At 44.9% G+C, this 23,135-nt stretch overlaps 1 protein-coding gene across 1 annotated transcript in view; it reads right to left on the bottom strand.

Moving 5' to 3' along the window:
- Positions 1 to 23,135, bottom strand: part of LRRC1 (leucine rich repeat containing 1) — a 428,784-nt gene that overhangs the window by 273,000 nt on the left and 132,649 nt on the right. The gene's annotated exons all lie outside the window — the stretch shown is intronic.

Here is a 23,135-nt window from a genome sequence, read left to right as displayed (position 1 = left end):
AAATTGCCATGGAATTGGCTCTTGAACCCAACAGCCCAACGTCTCTCGCAGCGTCTCTCATATATAATGCTGCGTCTTTAATATGACCCAAGGTCAATAAAATGCTATCCTTATCTAGGGTGTCAATGTCAGATGACAAGTTATCTGCCCATGCTGCTATTGTGCTACATACCCATGCCGACGCTACTGCCGGTCTGAGCAAGGCACCCGTATGTGTATAAATTGATTTTAAGGTAGTCTCCTGTCTGCGATCAGCAGGATCCTTGAGGGCTGCCATGTCTGGAGACGGTAGCGCCACCTTTTTGGATAAGCGCGTCAAAGCCTTGTCCACCCTGGGCGAGGATTCCCACCGTAACCTGTCCTGTGCGGGGAAAGGATACGCCATAAGAATTCTCTTGGGAATCTGCAGTTTCTTGTCCGGAGTTTCCCAAGCTTTTCCAAATAAAGCGTTCAGCTCATGAGATGGGGGAAAGGTTTACCTCAGGTTTCTTCTCCTTAAACATGCATACCCTCGTGTCAGGAACCGAGGGGTCCTCTGTGATATGCAAAACATTTTATTGCAATAATCATATAATGAATACTTGTGGCCACCCTTGGGTGTAACTTTGCATCATCGTAGTCGACACTGGAGTCAGAATCCGTGTCGGTATCAGTGTCTGCTACCTGGGACAGGGGACGTTTATGAGAGCCCGAAGGGCCTTGTGACACAGTCAAAGCCATGGATTGACTCCCTGCGTTTTCTCTGGACTCTGCTTTGTCCAATCTTTTATGTAATAAAGACACATTTGCATTTAAAACATTCCACATATCCAACCAATCAGGTGTCGGCGTCGCCGACGGAGACACCACAATCATCTGCTCTACCTCCTCCTTAGACGAGCCTTCCACTTCAGACATGTCGACACACACGTACTGACACTCCCACACACACTGGGATATACAATTATGGGGACAGCCCCCCAATAAGGCCCTTTGGAGAGACAGAGAGAGAGTATGCCAGCACACACCCAGCGCCACTGGACACTGGAATAAAATCCCAGACTGTACAGCGCTCTTTTATAGAATAAATAATACACTCACTGCGCCAATTAAATGTGCCCGCCCCTCTTTTTTGCCCTCTGTACTTGCTCAGCAGGGGAGAGTCCGGGGAGCAGCATCTCTGCAGCTTGCTGTGGAGAAAAATGGCGCTGGTTAGTGCTGGAGGATCAAGCTCCGCCCCCTCAACGGCGGGCTTCGGTCCCGCTCAAATTCTTTATACTGGCGGAGGGGTTTCAATATACTGCCTCCGCAATATCTAATATATTAGCCAGTGTCCCTTGAGGTTAATATTGCTGCCCAGGGCGCCTCCCCTGCGCCCTGCACCCGTACAGTGCCTTCTGTGTGTGTATGTGTGGGAGCAATGGCGCGCAGCGGTAACGCTGCGCGGTACCTCAGTGAAGATCTGAAGTCTTCTGCCGCCTGTGAAGTCTTCTTTCTTCTTATACTCACCCGGCTTCTATCTTCCGGCTCTGTGAGGAGGACGGCGGCGCGGCTCCGGGACGAACAGCGAGGACGACACCTGTGTTCGACCCTCTGGAGCTAATGGTGTCCAGTAGCCTAAGAAGCAGAGCCTATCAGTTAAGTAGGTCTGCTTCTCTCCCCTCAGTCCCACGATGCAGGGAGCCTGTTGCCAGCAGTGCTCCCTGAAAATAAAAAACCTAACAAAAAGTATTTTCAGAGAATCTCAGTAGAGCTCCCCTGCAGTGCATCCAGTCTCCTCTGGGCACAGGATCTAACTGAGGTCTGGAGGAGGGGCATAGAGGGAGGAGCCAGTGCACACCCATCTAAAGTCTTTAGAGTGCCCATGTCTCCTGCAGAGCCCGTCTATACCCCATGGTCCTTACGGAGTCCCCAGCATCCTCTAGGACGTAAGAGAAAAAATAAGAATTTACTTACCGATAATTCTATTTCTCATAGTCCGTAGTGGATGCTGGGGACTCCGAAAGGACCATGGGGAATAGCGGCTCCGCAGGAGACTGGGCACAAAAGTAAAAAGCTTTAGGACTACCTGGTGTGCACTGGCTCCTCCCCCCATGACCCTCCTCCAAGCCTCAGTTAGGATACTGTGCCCGGACGAGCGTACACAATAAGGAAGGATTTTGAATCCCGGGTAAGACTCATACCAGCCACACCAATCACACCGTACAACTTGTGATCTGAACCCAGTTAACAGCATGATAACAGAAGGAGCCTCTGAAAAGATGGCTCACAACAACAATAACCCGATTTTTGTAACAATAACTATGTACAAGTAATGCAGACAATCCGCACTTGGGATGGGCGCCCAGCATCCACTACGGACTATGAGAAATAGAATTATCGGTAAGTAAATTCTTATTTTCTCTAACGTCCTAGTGGATGCTGGGGACTCCGAAAGGACCATGGGGATTATACCAAAGCTCCCAAACGGGCGGGAGAGTGCGGATGACTCTGCAGCACCGAATGAGAGAACTCCAGGTCCTCCTCAGCCAGGGTATCAAATTTGTAGAATTTAGCAAACGTGTTTGCCCCTGACCAAGTAGCTGCTCGGCAAAGTTGTAAAGCCGAGACCCCTCGGGCAGCCGCCCAAGATGAGCCCACTTTCCGTGTGGAATGGGCTTTTACAGATTTTGGCTGTGGCAGGCCTGCCACAGAATGTGCAAGCTGAATTGTACTACAAATCCAACTAGCAATCGTCTGCTTAGAAGCAGGAGCACCCAGCTTGTTGGGTGCATACAGGATAAACAGCGAGTCAGATTTTCTGACTCCAGCCGTCCTGGAAACATATATTTTCAGGGCAAAAATGTAATATATATCAAGTATATATATACAGGCGCAATAAATGAGTGGTTTTCTCCTAGCTGCTGTAATTGGAGAAAGTCAATCTCCAGAACAAGGAAAACAAAAGGAAGTGAATTACAGCGCTAATACAACTGATGCTAATGATATACAAATTTATTCATTAAAACAGACTGATGTTTAGTATACATAAAAATATAAAAATTGCTCTTAAACCAATTTATGGACATATAATAGACTCCTCAGCAATAACCTTATCTAGGCAAGTCCATATATTAATGTTTGGACAACAGGTCTAATTTTCAGCAGGACCAGTTTTAATTAGTTACCCATCAGGTGTTCCAATGCATGGATCCGGATCAAGGTCCTTAGTGGAATGGACTCTGGTTCACAGTTCGTTTTTATTTCACATTTCAATGTCCAGCACACTGTGTTCCACTTGTAAATGAATCCTGGAAAACTTTCCTTCCTTAGACCAAGTTGGATTCGGGATCCTGGTTCACAAATAGCATAAAGATGGGTGGTCCTGGGTGAAGAGCCTGATAATGCTGTCTTGAGTCGCGTCCAATGGTTAAGAGCTGTGTTCCCTTACGCGTTTCGCCGCTCCAGGGTGACCCTTTGAGAAAGCTGCCAACTTGGTCTAAGGAAGGAAAGTTTTCCAGGATTCATTTACAAGTGGAACACAGTGTGCTGGACATTGAAATGTCAAATAAAAACGAACTGTGAACCAGAGTCCATTCCACTAAGGACCTTGATCCGGATCCATGCATTGGAACACCTGATGGGTAACTAATTAAAACTGGTCCTGCTGAAAATTAGACCTGTTGTCCAAACATTAATATATGGACTTGCCTAGATAAGGTTATTGCTGAGGAGTCTATTATATGTCCATAAATTGGTTTAAGAGCAATTTTTATATTTTTATGTATACTAAACATCAGTCTGTTTTAATTAATAAATTTGTATATCATTAGCATCAGTTGTATTAGCGCTGTAATTCACTTCCATATATTTTCAGGGCCCTGACTACGTCCAGCAACTTGGAATCCTCCAAGTCCCTAGTAGCCGCAGGCACCACACTAGGCTGGTTTAAGTGAAATGCTGAAACCACCTTAGGGAGAAATTGAGGACGAGTCCTCAATTCTGCCCTGTCCGTATGAAAAATTAGGTAAGGGCTTTTATAGGATAAAGCCGCCAATTCTGATACACGCCTGGCTGAAGCCAGGGCTAACAGCATTACCACTTTCCATGTGAGATATTTTAAGTCCACAGTGGTGAGTGGTTCAAACCAATGTGAATTTAGGAATCCAAAAACTACATTGAGATCCCAAGGTGCCACTGGAGGCACAAAAGGAGGCTGTATATGCAGCACTCCCTTGACAAACGTCTGAACTTCAGGAACAGAAGCTAGTTCTTTTTGGAAGAATATTGACAGGGCCGAAATTTGAACCTTAATGGACCCTAATTTGAGGCCCATAGACAGTCCTGTTTGCAGGAAATGCAGGAATCGACCCAGTTGAAATTCCTCTGTAGGGGCCTTCCTGGCCTCGCACCACGCAACATATTTACGCCAAATACGGTGATAATGTTGTACGGTTACATCCTTCCTGGCTTTGATCAGGGTAGGGATGACTTCATCCGGAATGCCTTTTTCCTTCAGGATCCGGCGTTCAACCGCCATGCCGTCAAACGCAGCCGCGGTAAGTCTTGGAACAGACATGGTCCCTGCTGGAGCAGGTCCTTTCTTAGAGGTAGAGGCCACGGGTCTTCCGTGAGCATCTCTTGAATTTCCGGGTACCAAGTCCTTCTTGGCCAATCCGGAGCCACGAGTATAGTCTTTACTCCTCTCCTTCTTATGATTCTCAGTACTTTTGGTATGAGAGGAAGAGGAGGGAACACATACACCGACTGGTACACCCACGGTGTTACCAGAGCGTTCACAGCTATTGCCTGAGGGTCCCTTGACCTGGCGCAATATCTGTCCAGTTTTTTGTTGAGGCGGGACGCCATCATGTCCACCTTTGGTTTTTCCCAACGGTTCACAATCATGTGGAAGACTTCTGGGTGAAGTCCCCACTCCCCCGGGTGAAGATCGTGTCTGCTGAGGAAGTCTGCTTCCCAGTTGTCCACTCCCGGAATGAACACTGCTGACAGTGTTATCACATGATTTTCCGCCCAGCGAAGAATCCTTGCCACTTCCATCATTGCCCTCCTGCTTCTTGTGCCGCCCTGTCTGTTTACGTGGGCGACTGCCGTGATGTTGTCCGACTGTATCAACACCGGCTGACCCTGAAGCAGAGGTCTTGCCTGACTTAGGGCATTGTAAATGGCCCTTAGTTCCAGGATATTTATGTGAAGTGACGTTTCCATGCTTGACCACAAGCCCTGGAAATTTCTTCCCTGTGTGACTGCTCCCCAGCCTCTCAGGCTGGCATCCGTGGTCACCAGGACCCAATCCTGAATGCCGAATCTGCGGACCTCTAGGAGATGAGCACTCTGTAACCACCACAGGAGAGACACCCTTGTCCTTGGAGACAGGGTTATCCGCTGATGCATTTGAAGATGCGATCCGGACCATTTGTCCAGCAGATCCCACTGAAAAGTTCTTGCGTGGAATCTGCCGAATGGAATCGCTTCGTAAGAAGCCACCATCTTTGACAGGACCCTTGTGCATTGATGTACTGACACTTGGCCTGGTCTTAGGAGGTTCCTGACTAGGTCGGATAACTCCCTGGCTTTCTCTTCCGGGAGAAACACCTTTTTCTGTACTGTGTCCAGAATCATCCCTAGGAACAGCAGACGTGTCGTCGGAATCAGCTGCGATTTTGGAATATTTAGAATACATCCGTGCTGTCGTAGTACTACTTGAGATAGTGCTACTCCGACCTCTAACTGTTCTCTGGACCTTGCCCTTATCAGGAGATCGTCCAAGTAAGGGATAATTAAGACGCCTTTTCTTCGAAGAAGAATCATCATTTCGGCCATTACCTTGGTAAAGACCCGGGGTGCCGTGGACAATCCAAACGGCAGCGTCTGAAACTGATAGTGACAGTTCTGTACCACAAACCTGAGGTACCCTTGGTGAGAAGGGCAAATTGGGACATGGAGGTAAGCATCCTTGATGTCCAGCGACACCATATAGTCCCCTTCTTCCAGGTTCGCTATCACTGCTCTGAGTGACTCCATCTTGAACTTGAACCTTTTTATGTAAGTGTTCAAGGATTTCAGATTTAAAATGGGTCTCACCAAGCCGTCCGGCTTCGGTACCACAAACAGCGTGGAATAATACCCCTTTCCCTGTTGTAGGAGGGGTACCTTGATTATCACCTGCTGGGAATACAGCTTGTGAATGGCTTCCAATACCGCCTCCCCGTTGGGGGGAGACGTTGGTAAAGCAGACTTCAGGAACCGGCGAGGAGGAGACGTCTCGAATTCCAATTTGTACCCCTGAGATACTACCTGCAGGATCCAGGGGTCCACTTGCGAGTGAGCCCACTGCGCGCTGAAATTCTTGAGACGGGCCCCCACCGTGCCTGAGTCCGCTTGTAAGGCCCCAGCGTCATGCTGAGGACTTGGCAGAAGCGGGGGAGGGCTTCTGTTCGTGGGAAGAGGCTGTCTGCTGCAGTCTTTTTCCCCTTCCTCTGCCCCGGGGCAGATATGAGTGGCCTTTTGCCCGCTTGCCCTTATGGGGACGAAAGGACTGAGCCTGAAAAGACGGTATCTTTTTCTGCTGCGAGGTGACTTGGGGTAAAAAGGTGGATTTTCCAGCCGTTGCCGTGGCCACCAGGTCCGATAGACCGACCCCAAATAACTCCTCCCCTTTATACGGCAATACTTCCATATGCCGTTTGGAATCCGCATCCCCTGACCACTGTCGTGTCCATAATCCTCTTCTGGCAGAAATGGACATCGCACTTACTCTTGATGCCAGAGTGCAAATATCCCTCTGTGCATCTCGCATATATAGAAATGCATCCTTTAAATGCTCTATAGTCAATAATATATTGTCCCTGTCCAGGGTATCAATATTTTCAGTCAGGGAATCCGACCAAGCCACCCCAGCACTGCACATCCAGGCTGAGGCGATTGCTGGTCGCAGTATAATACCAGTATGTGTGTATATACTTTTAAGGATATTTTCCAGCTTCCTATCAGCTGGTTCCTTGAGGGCGGCCGTATCTGGGGACGGTAACGCCACTTGTTTTGATAAGCGTGTGAGCGCCTTATCTACGCTAGGGGGTGTTTCCAAACGCGCCCTAACCTCTGGCGGGAAAGGGTATAATGCCAATAACTTTTTAGAAATTAGCAGTTTATCGGGGGAAACCCACGCTTCATCACACACCTCATTTAATTCATCTGATTCGGGAAAAACTACGGGTAGTTTTTTCACACCCCACATAATACCCTTTTTTGTGGTACTTGTAGTATCAGAAATGTTCAAAACCTCCTTCATTGCCGTGATCATGTAACGTGTGGCCCTACTGGAAAATACGTTTGTTTCCTCACCGTCGACACTGGAGTCAGTGTCCGTGTCTGGGTCTGTGTCGACCACCTGAGGTAACGGGCGCTTTAGAGCCCCTGGCGGTGTTTGAGACGCCTGTACAGTTATTAACTGATTTGCCGGCTGTCTCATGTCGTCAACAGTCTTTTGTAAAGTGCTGACACTATCACGTAATTCTTTCCATAAGACCATCCAGTCAGGTGTCGACTCCCTAGGGGGTGACATCACTAACACAGGCAATTGCTCCGCCTCCACACCATTTTCCTCCTCATACATGTCGACACAACGTACCGACACACAGCACACACACAGGGAATGCTCTGATAGAGGACAGGACCCCACTAGCCCTTTGGGGAGACAGAGGAAGAGTTTGCCAGCACACACCAGAGCGCTATATATATACAGGGATAACCTTATATAAGTGTTTATCCCTAATATAGCTGCTGTATATATTTATATGCCAATTTAGTGCCCCCCCTCTCTTGTTTTACCCTGTTTCTGTAGTGCAGGACTGCAGGGGAGAGTCAGGGAGCCTTCCTCCAACGGAGCGGTGAGGAAAAAATGGCGCCAGTGTGCTGAGGAGATAGGCTCCGCCCCTTTTTCGGTGGCCTTTCTCCCGCTTTTTTATGTAAAAATTGGCAGGGGTTAAATACATCCATATAGCCCAGGAGCTATATGTGATGTATTTTTTGCCAAAAAAGGTGTTTTTATTGCGTCTCAGGGCGCCCCCCCCCAGCGCCCTGCACCCTCAGTGACCGGAGTGTGAAGTGTGCTGAGAGCAATGGCGCACAGCTGCAGTGCTGTGCGCTACCTTATTGAAGACAGGACGTCTTCTGCCGCCGATTTTCCGGACCTCTTCCGTCTTCTGGCTCTGTAAGGGGGACGGCGGCGCGGCTCTGGGACCCATCCATGGCTGGGCCTGTGATCGTCCCTCTGGAGCTAATGTCCAGTAGCCTAAGAAGCCCAATCCACTCTGCACGCAGGTGAGTTCGCTTCTTCTCCCCTTAGTCCCTCGGTGCAGTGAGCCTGTTGCCAGCAGGTCTCACTGAAAATAAAAAACCTACTTTAAACTTTTACACTAAGCAGCTCAGGAGAGCCCCTTAGCCTGCACCCGTCTCGTTCGGGCACAAAAATCTAACTGAGGCTTGGAGGAGGGTCATGGGGGGAGGAGCCAGTGCACACCAGGTAGTCCTAAAGCTTTTTACTTTTGTGCCCAGTCTCCTGCGGAGCCGCTATTCCCCATGGTCCTTTCGGAGTCCCCAGCATCCACTAGGACGTTAGAGAAATATATAGTGAAAAAGTGAAAATAAGTTAGAGAGAGAGGCTGCTGAAAAATGTTAGGGACTTGCCCGACTAATGAGGTCACCTGGACGCGGTGGGAAAGCCGTTACTTATGGCCATAACTATGCGAAGAACCTCGCTCAAAATGCTAAATTTTATTGCAATGATTATTATTAATAAATTGGTAATGTTTAATTGTGCACCTGCAACCTTTTTCTTTGTATGCAGTTCTACTGAAAGGTCTCCGCAGGGTCGCACCTCTCATTACCGGTGTGCACCCCAGGATCCCTCCCCTGTATACCTAATGCTGTGTATTTACATACCCAATAGAAGGCCAGAGACCCCTTCTGCCTGGTGGTAGCACCCACGCCCACCTGTCCTTTATATTGGTTTTAATTAGGTTCCTGACATTTCTAAGACTGCACAAATGTATATGGGACTATCAGATGGGGGTGCATTTCTGGGGTGTGGGTCCCCCTGGACTGTTGTGGCTGTTTTGCCTCAGGAGCAACACATTAACACTTATTTTCATATTTACTTTCATCCCTATCGTGTGTTTTGTTTCAATGTAATTCATTTCCTACCTTCACTTTTCACTACTTTACCTCTCACTAATTTACCCCTGCTCTTTTCAGCAGCCTCTCTCACTAACCTATTTTCACTTTTTCACTATATATTTTTTCACTTGTGTTGCCCTGGGGTCACTCAGCTGCTTCATTTTTGGGGGTCCCGCGCCCTAGATTTGTACCCCCAAAAATGTTAGGGACTTGTCCAACTAATGAGGTCACCTGGACGCGGTGGGAAAGCCGTTACTTATGGCCATAACTATGCGAAGAACCTCGCTCAAAATGCTAAATTTTATTGCAATGATTATTATTAATAAATTGGTAATGTTTAATTGTGCACCTGCAACCTTTTTCTTTGTATGCAGTTCTACTGAAAGGTCTCCGCTGGGTCGCACCTCTCATTACCGGTGTGCACCCCAGGACCCCTCTCCTATATAGCTATTGTAACGTGGTCAGGCTCCTTACTTGATTATTTAGATTCTATGTGTATTAGTGACTTGTACTTGTTTCTATGTCACATACAAGATTCTATAGGCTTCACGGCGAGATGCCATGAAGGAGATTGACCTGCATAATGCAGGGACCACTGCTCTGGCAGTTTCGACACGCAGGGGACGGTGGCTACACCAATGGACTGCGGATACAGAATCTGAGTAAGGTATGACAAGTCCGTCCTTCACAGGTAAGACCCTGTTGGGACGCACGGGATACGCGATTGTCCATGTCAACTGCGGGTAAGTTGGTATGTCTTCCTTCCGCAGCTGCACAGATCAGAAAATTATACCCTACACCTACACTGCAAATCCTTCGAACATGATTCCACATATTCTTCCACTTCCTTTAGAGGACTTTGGGGAAATCCAGAAAACCTGCACCGCCAGGTTCCCGGGGACGGATTTCATATTCGGCCTTTATCAAACCCTTCGGTTTGTCAGTGGACCTCACTGCCTGGGGATCAGGCAGGTGGGAGCGAGACTAAAGAGATTCCGGTGTAGTACGGCTGACCAGCGGTCAGGAGACCGCTGGTCAGCTTACCGACGCCGAGATCCCGGCAGCATACTGACGCCGGGATCCCGGCGGGGAGGGGCGAGTGCAGCAAGACCCTTGCGGGCTCGCTGCGCTCGCCATGCTGCGGGCTCGGTGGCGACCTGCGGTCGCCACAGGTTCTATTCCCACTCTATGGGTGCCGTGGACACCCACGAGTGGAAATAGTCCCTGTTGGTCGGCATGCCGACCATCGGGATAGTGAACGATCGGGATGGGGGAGGAGGTCATGTGACTGTCGGTCACCCGACCGCCGGTCACATGAATACCAACCAAGAAATTCAGTAACACATCTGGGCGATATCCTGCCTAGAACCCTGCAAACAGTTGGGTTGCCCAGGGGTGCAGACTAGAATTTATAGTATTCCTGCCTCACAGATTATTCAAATCAGGCTTACTAGCTTCTCAGGCAGAAAGTGCACTACTCTTGGAAGCTATCATATCATTTGTCAAACTAACGTCATTATTTCAGTTCCACTTCATTTCCGTAACAGGGGTTACTATTCAAACCTGGGGTCATTGATTCCCTACTGGTGGGTGTTCAATTCAGGATGGAGTCTGGGAGTGGTGACCACTGCTCCAGATATAGAGGAATTCCTGGTATCCCGGGATATCAGGGGTGCGTACTTCACATTCCAATCTGGCCACCTCTCTAGGCCTATCTACGGTTGCACTACAACTATGTCCCTTCCAATTCCACACACTGAGCTTGGCTTCTACGCAACACGGAGGGTGTTAATCAGGGCCATGGCAGCCTTTATACTCCCGCTCCACAAACCAGGAGTGGACATAATTCCATATCTGGGCGACCTTAACAACCTCCAAGGAGATGTTGTTACGGAGTGTTGCTCTCTCAAATAAACTATGCCGGGATCTCGGGTGGATCCTGAAGCTTCCAATTTTGCATTTGAAGCCGATAAGGAGGCGTTCCTTCCTGGGGATGATTCTCAACACGGAAGTGCAGAGCGTGTTTCTACCGGTGAAGAAAACGTTGGTGATCCAATTAATGGTTCGGGATGTCCTGATGCCAGCCCGGGTATCTGTTCATCAGTGCATTCGCCTTCTGGGGAAGATGGTTGCCTACTAAGAGGCTCGGCAGTACGGAAGATTCCTTGCATGGTCATTACCACTGGATCTCCTGGTCTTATGGTCCGGATCTCATCTTCACAGGCACCAACGGATATGCCTGTTGCCGAAAGCCAGAATTTCACTCCTCTGGTGGCTGCAAACTTCTCACCTACTCGAGGGCCGCAAGTTCCGGATTTAAAATTGGATTCATCTAACCACTGATGCAAGTCTCAGGGGTTGGGAAGCAGTCGCTCAGGGAGAAAACTTCCAAGGAAAGCAGTCAGTTCAGGTATCTCTCCTTCCAATAAACATTCTGGATCTGAAGGCCATGTACAAAGACCTTCTACAAGTGGCACATCTGCGAGATCAAGCCGTTCAGGTTCAGTCGGACAATGTCACAGCGGTGTCCTACATAAACAGGCAGGGTGGAACGAAGAGCAGGGCTGCAATGTCAGAGGGGACAATAATCCTCCTCTGGGCAGAGAAACATGCGGGCGCTGTCAGCAGTCTTCATTCCGAGAGTGGACAACTGGGAAGCAGACTTCCTCAGCAGACACGATCTCCATCCAGGAGAATGGGGCCTCCACCTGGAGGTATTCGCAAAGGTAACAAGCCGATGGGGTGTACCACAGATAGACATGATGGCCTCTCGCCTCAAAGAGAAGCTTTGGAGATACTGTTCCAGGTCAGGAGACCCACAAGCAGTGGCGGTGGACGCCCTGGTAACTCCGTGGGTGTCCCAGTAAGTGTATGTGTTCCCTCCACTTCCACTCATCCCATGGATTCTCAAGCTAATAAAAAGAACAAGCGTTCAGGCGATCCTCATTGCTCCAGACTGGCCAAGAAGGGCTTGGTACATGGATCTTCTGGAGTTACTACTGGAAGATCCGAGGCCTCTTCCTCTTCGCGAGGACCTTCTGCAACAGGGGCTGTTCGCTTATCAATACTTATCAAGGCTACGTTTGATGGCATGTAGGTTGAAAGCCAAATTTTAGCTCGGAAGGGCATTCTGAACAAAGTAATTCCTACTCTGATACAGACTAGGAAGGGGGTAACGTCTAAACATTGCCATCGCATTTGGAAAACGTACATGGCTTGGTGTGAATCCAAGAAGTCTCCTACAGTGGAGTTTCAACTAGAATGGTTTCTGCAAGCAGGTGTGGTTGTGGGCCTACGCTTTGGCTCCATAAAAGGTCCAGATTTTGGCCTTGCCCATTTTCTTCCAGAAACAAATTGACTGCTCTCCCTGAAATTCAGACTTTCTTGATAGGGATTCTGCACATCCAGCCACCCTTTGTGCCTCCTACGGCACCTTGGGATCTTAATGTGGTGCTGCAGTTCCTGCAGTCGGATTGGTTTGAGCCTTTACAGGAGGTGGACATCACGTTTCTAACTTGGAAGGTGGTCACACTGTTGGCATTGGCATCTGCTCGACGGGTGTCAAAATTGGGGGCAATGTCATGCAAGAGCCCTACTTGTTTTTTCATGAAGATGAAGCTGAGCTCAGAACGCGTCAGCAATTTCTTCAAAGGGTTGTGTCGGTTTTTCATATCACCAACCTATTGTGCTGCCAGTGGCTACTGACTCCTCAATTACTTCACAGTCCTTGGATGTTGTGAGGGCTTTGAAAGTTTCTGTGAAGAGGACTTCTCGTCACAGGTAGTCGGACGCTTTATGTGTCCTGCTGCTAAGCAGACATATGCTCGCTGGATCGGGCTTACAAATCCAGCATGCTTATTCTACGGCAGGCCTGCCGTGTCCAAGCTCTGTTCAAGCCCACTACTCGTACGGTGGGTTGTTCCTGGGCAGCTGCCCGGGGTGTCTTGGCTTTACTGCTTTGCAGAGGTTGAACACGTTGCTGAATTTCTACAAGTTCAATACTTTGGCATCTGAGGACCTAAAAAGTTTGGTCACTCCGTTCTACAGGATCCTCAGCACTCTTCCTCCTGTACTGGGAGCTTTGGTACATCCCCATGGTACTAAATGGAACCCCAGCATCCTCTAGGACGTAAGAGAAAATTTAAATTACCTACCGGTAAATCCTTTTCTCGTAGTCCGTAGAGGATGCTGGGCGCCCGCCCAGTGCTTCGTTATCCTGCGTTGCTACTTGGTTTAGTATTGGTTCAGCTGTTGCTGTTCCTCTTTCATGCATGGTTAGCATGGTTTCTTCAGGTTACATGCGGATTGGCATGGCTGCTTCCTGTTTCATGCTAGATAACATGGTTTCTATGTGTTGCATGATGAAGAAATCATGCCAACCATGTTTCATCCTGTTTGGCAAGGTTTCTTCCTGTCACCTGCTGGTGGACATGGTTTCTTCATGTTTCATGCGGTTTTACATGATTACTTCATGGTGCATGCTGGTTAGCATGGTTTCTCCATATTGCATGCTGGTCAGCATGGGTTTTTTTTCGATTCGGTGTGAGCGGATGTGAAATCTCACCACTATCTGTATTTCCTTCTCTCGAAGTATGTCCGTCTCCTTGGGCACAGTTTCTAGACTGAGTTTGGTAGTAGGGGCATACAGGGAGGAGCAAGCCCACACGGTTAAACTCCTAAAGTACTAGTGGCTCCCATAGGACCCGTCTATACCCCATGTTACTAAATGGAACCCCAGCATCCTCTACGGACTATGAGAAAAAGATTTACCGGTACGTAATTAAAATCCTATTATCCAAATATTCCGAAACACAGAATTTTTTTGAGTGAGATAGTGAAACCTTTGTTTTCTGATGGCTTACTGTACACAAACTTTGTTTAATACAAGAAGTTATTATTAATATTGTATTAAATGACCTTCAGGCTGTGTGTATAAGGTTTATATGAAACAAATGATTTGTATGAATGTACACACACTTTGTTTAATGCACAGAGTTATTAAAAATATTGACTAAAATTACCTTCAGGCTGTGTGCATAAGGTGTATATGAAACATAAATGCATTCTGTGCTTAGACTTGGGTCCCATCACCATGTTATCTAAGGGATGCTCAACACACTTTACATCTCTCTCTATATATATATATATATATATATATATATATATATTATTATTATTATTATTATTATTTTTTATTATATTATATTATATATATATATATATATATATATATATATATATATATATATATTATAGTCCATGTGTGCGGTGGATGTGCATCTATAGGATATGGATAGTGACACTGATGAACCGTTTGAATGTGTGTCTCAGCTTGCAGGTGTGTCGATGGCGGAAGTCCTTATATAGTATGTGCACATTTCATTGATGAATTGGTAATGGTTTAATCACAGGTGTTTAGGATGTGTTCAGATGGCTACAGGTATTTATTCCTTTGCTGGCAGTAGTAGTTTGGCAGTCCTAGAGGCAGGTGGCATTACCACTGAAATGGTATCGTTGGCTGTACGATGGGGATTTTGAAACACTTACAATGAGGCTTGGGTGACTATACACACACATGCCCATGTTTTGACCGCAGCATGATGAGATTCTGTTTTTATGCCGATGCATTGGTTTGGTATAACCATTAAACATTTTTGCATGTTATTGGTGTGCTGGCTACCGTGCTTTGTCCTGTACCAACAGTGGCCCAGGAGGGCATGGACTACATGACTAATTATTTCCAACTGGCACCCATACTATTATTGTGGTGACGTGTGCGATTCAAGTAAGTTTGGTTTATTTTTCCTGTGGGACTGGAATTGCACCGTGCATTAGCAACAATTTTTAAGAATTTGTAACTTATTATTGTCTATCATAATTTTTTGTGTGTGTCAAATATTTATCTATTTTTTCGGATATGGATCCTGACACTCGAGACCTGCTGGGTACAAAACGATTTCTTGACAAAGACATCTCTAGAATTGTATTTAATGATACAAATCAATTGGCATTTGATATTGGAAGCCCATCGGAAGTGTTTTCAGTTCTATCGAAACTAAAAAAACGATTAGTGGAACTAGAACTCCACGGGCTTACTCTATCACAATACCACAAGGAGAAACTAATACCCAGGGGGTTTAGGATCAGAAACCAGCCAACAATTGGGCGCAGTAACAAGGATATTTGCAGACAGTGGTGCATGATCCTAAACCAGTGCAGCTTCGACCTCATGGTCCTAGTTTTACAACAGGTCAACACTGAAATAGAGACCCTGAAAAGGGAGATTGTTGAGTGTGAAAAGGGTGGACTAGATGTTTTAAGATCTGACGAGACTGGTGGATGGTTAACCAAATTGGATGAGGACATTAACAAATTTAAAAACGACCTATTGGGATTCAAAAAGTCCAAAAATAGGAAGGTGAGAGATGACTATAAAGATCAAAAAGTCTATTCTTGGCTTGCTGGCCAATCAAATAGACGACCGTGGAGAAGTGAGCAGGGTGGCAGAAGGAGGGTTGAGAAACATTTTACAGACATAGATTGCTATACGTCTCAAAGTGATTCTGATAATGCATCTGCTAATAGGGGTCATTTTTCGCAGAAGCACGTTTATACGCGCAGCAGAAACAAAAACACAAAAGATCCTGCAGGAGAGGAGGGATCAAACACAGGAGGTCAAAAAGGAAAATTTCAAAGAACACAGAGATATTGACCTTTAATTTATCGAATTATACACCAACGGAGGCCGAAATGACAGTCCTTTCTAAAAGGTGTCATTCGTCCAAACGTTGAAACAAACAAAAAACGTTCGATTTTGAGGAAGAATTGCAGAAATTTTGCAGACAATTGAATTTGAAAGTTTTTTTTTCTAAAACAAGGTACCACGACTGAAAGTATATCTCCTTTTAGTACCAAGAGTACATTTGAACCGCCCACAAGTAATCCATCTATTGAGACTTTCTTTAGATTAATTAAACGTGATGTTTTACCATGTCTAAAGAATAAACAACATTATTGGTCGAATTTGTCCAAAGATGAGACTCAAGTTATTCACTCCCTTCATGGTAATCAGGCTATTGTCATACGCCCCGCCGATAAAGGCGGTGGAGTAGTGATACTGAACAAAACAGATTACATTACTGAAGTGATGCGACAATTAGATGACTCCTTTTGCTACATGAAATTAAAATTTGATCCCACATAAAAATACAAAAAAGAAATTGACGGCATCATTAATATGGGATTGGGTAATGGTTGGGTTGATGAGCGAACGGATTATTTTTTGACACAGGAATATCCTAAAACACCATTACTTTATATTTTGCCGAAAGTGCATAAGGCATTAGTGAACCCCCCCAGGGAGACCCATCAGTTCTTCAAGAGGGTCCCTCAGCCAACCATTACCCAATTAGTTGATTTCTTTCTCCAACCGTTTGTACAAAAAACCTCCTTTTTCATTAACGATACCACCGATTATTTGGTTAAATTAAATAATTTTGGTCCACCTCCACCACAATGTCTCCTTGTTACTCTTGATGTTGGTAGCCTGTATACCAACATCGAGAATTCGGCAGGAATAGCATTGGTCAGGAAGGTCCTCACCGCCAGTACAGATTATGTAGGTCCACCCATAGAATTTTTGATTTTGCTAATGTAAGTAATACTACACAAAAATGATTTTTTGTTTAATAATGGTTTTTACTTACAACTTAATGGGACTGCGATGGGTTCTAACATGGCCCCAACGTACGCAAACCTATATATGATTATGAACAATAGAATATATTCACAACATATAGCATTTTATTTGAGATATATTGATTTTTTTTTATTTGGACTGGCGATGCGGATTTACTGGAGCAAATTATTAATCATTTAAATAATATTCTAGGGTTTATTAGTTTTTCATGTAACAGCAGCTCCCTCAAAATTGATTTTCTAGATGTGACCGTGAGTATCACTGATGGCCAATTTATGACAAACATTTTTAGAAAAAAACACTGACAAGAACACTCTTGTTGTCAACGAGTTTTCACCCTCAACCACTCAAAAGAGGACTTCCCTTTTCTTAACTTGTTAGAGTGGTAAGGATCACTTCCGATAGGAGTAAATTACCTGCTACACTTGATGCCATGGGTTTAAAGTTTTTGGAATGAGGTTATGGACAAAAAGAGGTATCAGATGCTATCTCTAAATGCCTCACTTTAGACCGGAATGCTTTATTGGGCCAAAAGAAAGCTACTTCGCAAACAACAAAATTCCCATTTATAAGTACCAATTCCATCTCATCTGGGGTGATCAGAGCTGCAATTTGTAAACATTGGTATATAATACAGACCGACCCCATTTTGGGACAAACATGCCAACAACTGCCATTATTTTGCTACAAACGTAGTAAAAAACTCAAAGAGAGGATAGCATAGTAAGATATTAGCCCAACTTCAGCTGTGAATACGAACTGGCTAAAAGAAGGGAACAGTTAAATGTTCCAAATGTGTAAACTGTACGCACATGCTTACTAGTAACCAGTTTCGCCATCCAATAACTGGTACGGACTATCGAATACACCATCGATTAGACTGCGAATCAAAAATATGCCGTTTACATAATTCTATGTCCCTGCAACAAGTTGTATGTAGGAAAGACAATTAGAATGATTAAGGAAAGAATTGGTATGTATTGGTCTTCGAACAAAAAAGTACTAATGGGTATAGATGCCAGCACTCCGTCTGTGGCCAGGTACTTCCTCAAGGAAGGACATAATATATGGGACTTTCGATTAATGCCAGTGGACCAGATACTGCCTCTCTGTAGAGGAGGAGATAGACACAAATTGCTACTTCAGCGTGAGTGTCAGTGGATATACAAATAAAACTCTATGGTACCGAAAGGCCTCAATGAAGAATTCACATGGTCACCTTTTTTATGAAGTTTGATCATATATGGATTATTTTAAGTAGAGATTGATGAGGGAGCTTGCTATATGGTTTAATGTTGTATACTATAGGTTGGTCCATCCATGATTCTCCCTTGCTGTTAAGGGCTCTCTCTCTAATACTGCTGACATTGGTTATGATATGAAAACTATTTAGCAATATGAATGGTGTGAACAGTGTCAGTAGTATTAGTAATTATCTGTGTGTCTATACATGTTTGTATTTGTTATATATTTTTGTATTTTTAATGCACTTTTAAATTGGATTCAGGATAAGGAACTGTGATCACATGACCTGGATGTGATTGCGGAGGGTGAGCTCAGTCTCTGCCGTCATTCAGTCTGCCTGGTGTGTGTGGTTGGCAGTTCACTTCCGCCATCCAGACACTGACACCGCGTGACATGGTTGGCGTCTATGAGGTGTAGTCAATAACTGTCAGAAGCTGCAGTCTTGTCGGAAAGCTTCTGTCAGAAATAGGTTGGAAGGGGTTCCGACCTATTCAATAGGGGCTGATTTTTTCCGACAAGTCAGGAATTCCCGACTTGTCGGAAAACATGTGGATCGGCGGAATAGACGCCGATCCACGTGCTTCTGTCGGAAATTTATTTAAGAACAGTGTTTGGCGCAGCTAAGTCTATGGCACACTAAACAATAAGCAATATTTGGTGCAAGTTGAGGGCACTCGCAACATTGTTGGCTCATGCACAGGGGTGCACTCTTCATAAGTGTATTGGTCAGCACTTATTAACACATTTTTATAAAAAAAAAAAAAAAAGACAGAAAAGCTTATGCAGGTACTCTCCAGAGTTCATGAGAATATAACTTTAATCCATCCTTAAAAGACGTGACACACAGGATGTTCCACTTCCAAAATACTGGCTAGTGGTGTGTAAATCCATCTTAAGTGGCCTCTCAATGTACCAGTCAACAGTATGTTTAAGTGGATATGTATGGCTAGGGATGACTTTTCTATACATATTAGTGTCAAGTAAGTCATTCATTTATGTCTCAGTTGGTCAGTAAAGTTCAAAACTACCACTGCTCCAACCTTATATGTAGGACACATTACAATTCTACAGTATGACATCCTCAGGGGCATGTACAGATATATCCTCATACATATTTGCAGCAGTGACGCTAAACAGCCCCTCTTGACCAGATCGAGTGAAAATCTTCTAGCGTCGGGTGTGTTCTTCTTAGTTGCAACACAATGTGACTAGGACGCACAAGGAGACAATACTATTCATGACACTTGAATATCTGTGTACAACAGAGTCTCAGCAGCCACACATTTTTTTCCAAGTTCTGCTCCGAATACAAGTTCAGTTCTGTAGATTTCGTACTTTCATTAGCGATTTTGAAATCACCCATGATGATAATGGAGATGTCTGAGTATAGGAAGTGAGGGAGCCAAAGAAAATGTACTTCAAATGATGTGAATGCGAGTGTTGGAACCCGTGGTAGAACTGTGTATGTGAAAGATTGGGATAGTAATATTCCAACCCCACCTACTAGGGGACATATAGTCAGTGAAGTCAGTCAGATTGTTTAGAATTTAAGCATGGATCTCTCCTTTAGAAATAAAGTGGTCATGGATGTATGTTAATTTGTTACAAACGGAATGCACATTTTAGTAATTTGAAGGGTGATGGGAGACACGTGATGTTTATGAAGTTAGCTGGATTTATAGATTGCTGCTAATCAAGTGAATGTGAGTGAGGCAAGCGGTTGGGGCCCGGGTTTGGTGAAATGTCACCAGCTAATAGAAACAGGAGACAGATAAATGTAGCGGTAAGATTTTTGTGAATTTTTTTTTTTTTTATAGTGACAGGTTGTGGAGGGTATTGTCAATGTATAAAAGATTTAAAACAAAATTCATGAGACTTTTACTTAAGAGGGGAGTGGATAACTGAGGTGGCAGTATGTACAGAGGGGTTCAGTATAATGTACCACCACATGGGATGCCGAATGTCAGTATACTGACATTGGCATCCTGAGCTGTAGAATGATGGCAGGGATGCGAGCGCAACAGACACCCATAGAGAGAGAGAATCACCTTCCTGTCCGGTATACCGGCGATAGCATGGTGCCCCCGGCGGTTTACAGGCGACGGTATTTTTGACCCCAGTTGGATGTGCGCCACCTCACAAGTTCTGACGTGGGCATAACACGTAGCTAACATAACACTTATACAGCAATACAACCTCACTGGGGACTGGTATGCCAACCACAGCCTGCTGCAAGTGCTGCATCACGGCATGCTGCTTAGCATGACAGGCTGCGACTTTTTGCAGCTGGCAATTGCTCCATTAATTCTATAAAATCATAGAAAAATTAATTCTTTAGCACACTATGGTTAGTAGCATACATACATCAAATAAGAATAAAGCCTATCTGTCCAAATATTGGAATCGGAAGGCATCAGGGTGAGCAGTTCTTACCAACGCATTCTGTCTAAGATGTAGACTTGATCAAGTATTAAGAACAATCACTTCTATGTTTTTAGGTTTTATATTCTATGAAAATGCTTTTAATATAAAGCAAAGTTGAAGTATCTTACTCTAAGTAGAGACCTGTGCTGAATAAGGTCCATAATACGATTACTAGAGCTGTCGACACCACATGAAGTTTATGGGACAGAGCAGTGCTGCTGCACATGGCCAGAGGTAGCAGCTTTTTCTACCAAGTTTGCTGTGTGGATCTGAGCCATAAATCAGTGCCTTGGACCAGAGAGTGGCTGCCAGTAAGAAGAGACAGGAGCCCCACCATGAGGTTTAAGAATGAGAGCTTAAAAAGTGCTGTTCTGTTTCCTACTGATTCTATTATATTTGTGTATTTATTATGGGATGTTTAACCTTTTCCTGACCACTTATTTTACTTATATTAGTTAAATATGTTTGATAAAGCCTATACTAAAGACTATAGCGTTAAAAATATTAGTACTGTATTACATACAGTACCCAATGTATATAAAGACCAATGTGTACATTAACGTCCAGGGTCGATACTAGGTTCTTCTACCGTTCCTCCGGACTCCCACACTTGCAATCCACAATCTCCCACTCTGCGGAACATTGAAGCATTTGGAAACCCCCTCTAAAAATCTTGTGCTTGCCACTGCGGTGTTAAGGCCCGTACACAATGGCCGATATATCAGCGTTCTCTTTAACGGCAGATATATCGCGGGTCCGTCGGCCAATGTGTACGGCCGATACGTCTGTGAACTCCGTCGTTCACAGATGTATCGCGTCGGACCCGCAGCACAGCAGACGGCCAATATATCTACAGATATATTGGCGCGTCGCTGTGTGTGTACGGGCGGTCGGCCGACCGCCCGTACACATGCTGCAGCGGCCGGCGGTGATTGACAGCTGAACTGGGCGGGCGTGTGTACACGCCCGCCCAGTCCATGACGTCAGTCCCCGACGGATCGGGCAGTATGTATGCACAGCACACTGCCCGATCCATCCATAGATATATCTGCAGATCAATTGATCTGCAGATATATCTTTCCAGTGTGTACCCACCTTTAGATCAGAGCATCATATAAATTTATATGGTACAGGTTGAGTCTCCCTTATCCAAAATGCTTGGGACCAGAGGTATTTTGGATATCAGATTTTTCCGTATTTTGGAATAATTGCATACCACAATGAGATATCATGGTGATGGGACCTAAAGCTAAGCACAAGATGCATTTATGTTACATACACACCTTATACACACAGCCTGAAGGTAATTTTAGCCAATATTTTTTATAACTTTGTGCATTAAACAAAGTGTGTGTACATTCACACAATTCATTTATGTTTCATATACACCTTATACACAAAGCCTGAAAGTCATGTAATACAATATTTTTAATAACTTTGTGTATTAAACAAAGTTTGTGTACATTGAGCCATCAAAAAACAAAGGTTTCACTATCTCACTCAAAAAAGTCCGTATTTCGGAATATTCCGTATTTCGGAATATTTGGATATGGGATACTCAACCTGTACTACAATAGTTTTTTATAACGATAATCCATTATAAAATGTTACTATACATAAACACTATTACCACATAAGAAACAACCCTGTAAATGTGTATTTTGTCCTGGTTACATACTCCAATCCTTTGTTAATCAACGATATAGCCTATAATTAGTCAATGATTAAATACATCATTAAACTGCCACATTAGTAATTACTTACATGCTTTCCCACACTAAAAATATATTAACCTAAGCATCATAAAATGTCTTAAACTAACTGGGTGCTTACTGAAATAGGATTCTTTTATTTTGACGACTGTACCGGAGTAAAACAATTTTGCAGTATTCATCCATGATAATTATTGTATCTAAAAAATGTGTTGATCATTAAAAACATATCAAAAATATTTGCTGAAATATGGTGCATTTCTCAATAATAAAAAGTACAAATAGAGACTATTTACAGTGTCACTGAAAATCGGTATATAATGTTACCTCTAAGAAGGTTGTAGATAATACTTTAATTCAAATGTAACTTTTTAAGCAGTATGGCCAAGCTGGCAGCCAAGGCAAGATGTGCCTTACAGGAGCTCCTGCATGGCGTCCTGCTAAAGTCCCCATCATCATCTGTGAAGGCTCCCATTACACTCTGCGAAACGCCCTTTACATCTGTCTAACTGACTCGTAGGGAAGACATGGTCAGTGTAGCCAGGGGACACCTCCCTGCAAGTTGTGGACTGCTATTTGTGGTCTAGTCTGGCAGTACGCCACCCGGCTGTGGGGCTCCATCTCACTGTCCTGTATCCCACAAAGTACAGAAGTCCTGATATCAATGCTTACCCTTCGGGTGGTGATGCTCTGTTGATCGTCACTGTGACTTCTGCTGTGGTCTCCTGCTCTCCCTGTCCCAGGAGACACCAAACATCTTTGCTGCACTCTGCCCTCTCCTGGAGAACTGCCCTCCCCCAGAGGAATTCCCCTAACAGCCTTGGTCCTTTTCTTTCCCACGCAGAGGTCTGCTCCTGCTTACTGTAACATCTCGGTTTTACTTAAACAGGACCAACCTA

This window comes from Pseudophryne corroboree, chromosome 4 (genome assembly GCF_028390025.1).
Source record: "Pseudophryne corroboree isolate aPseCor3 chromosome 4, aPseCor3.hap2, whole genome shotgun sequence".
Taxonomy (NCBI): Eukaryota; Metazoa; Chordata; class Amphibia; order Anura; family Myobatrachidae; genus Pseudophryne; species Pseudophryne corroboree.
The sequence above is the reverse complement of the archived record's forward strand: the minus strand, read 5'-3'. Positions and strand labels throughout refer to the sequence as shown.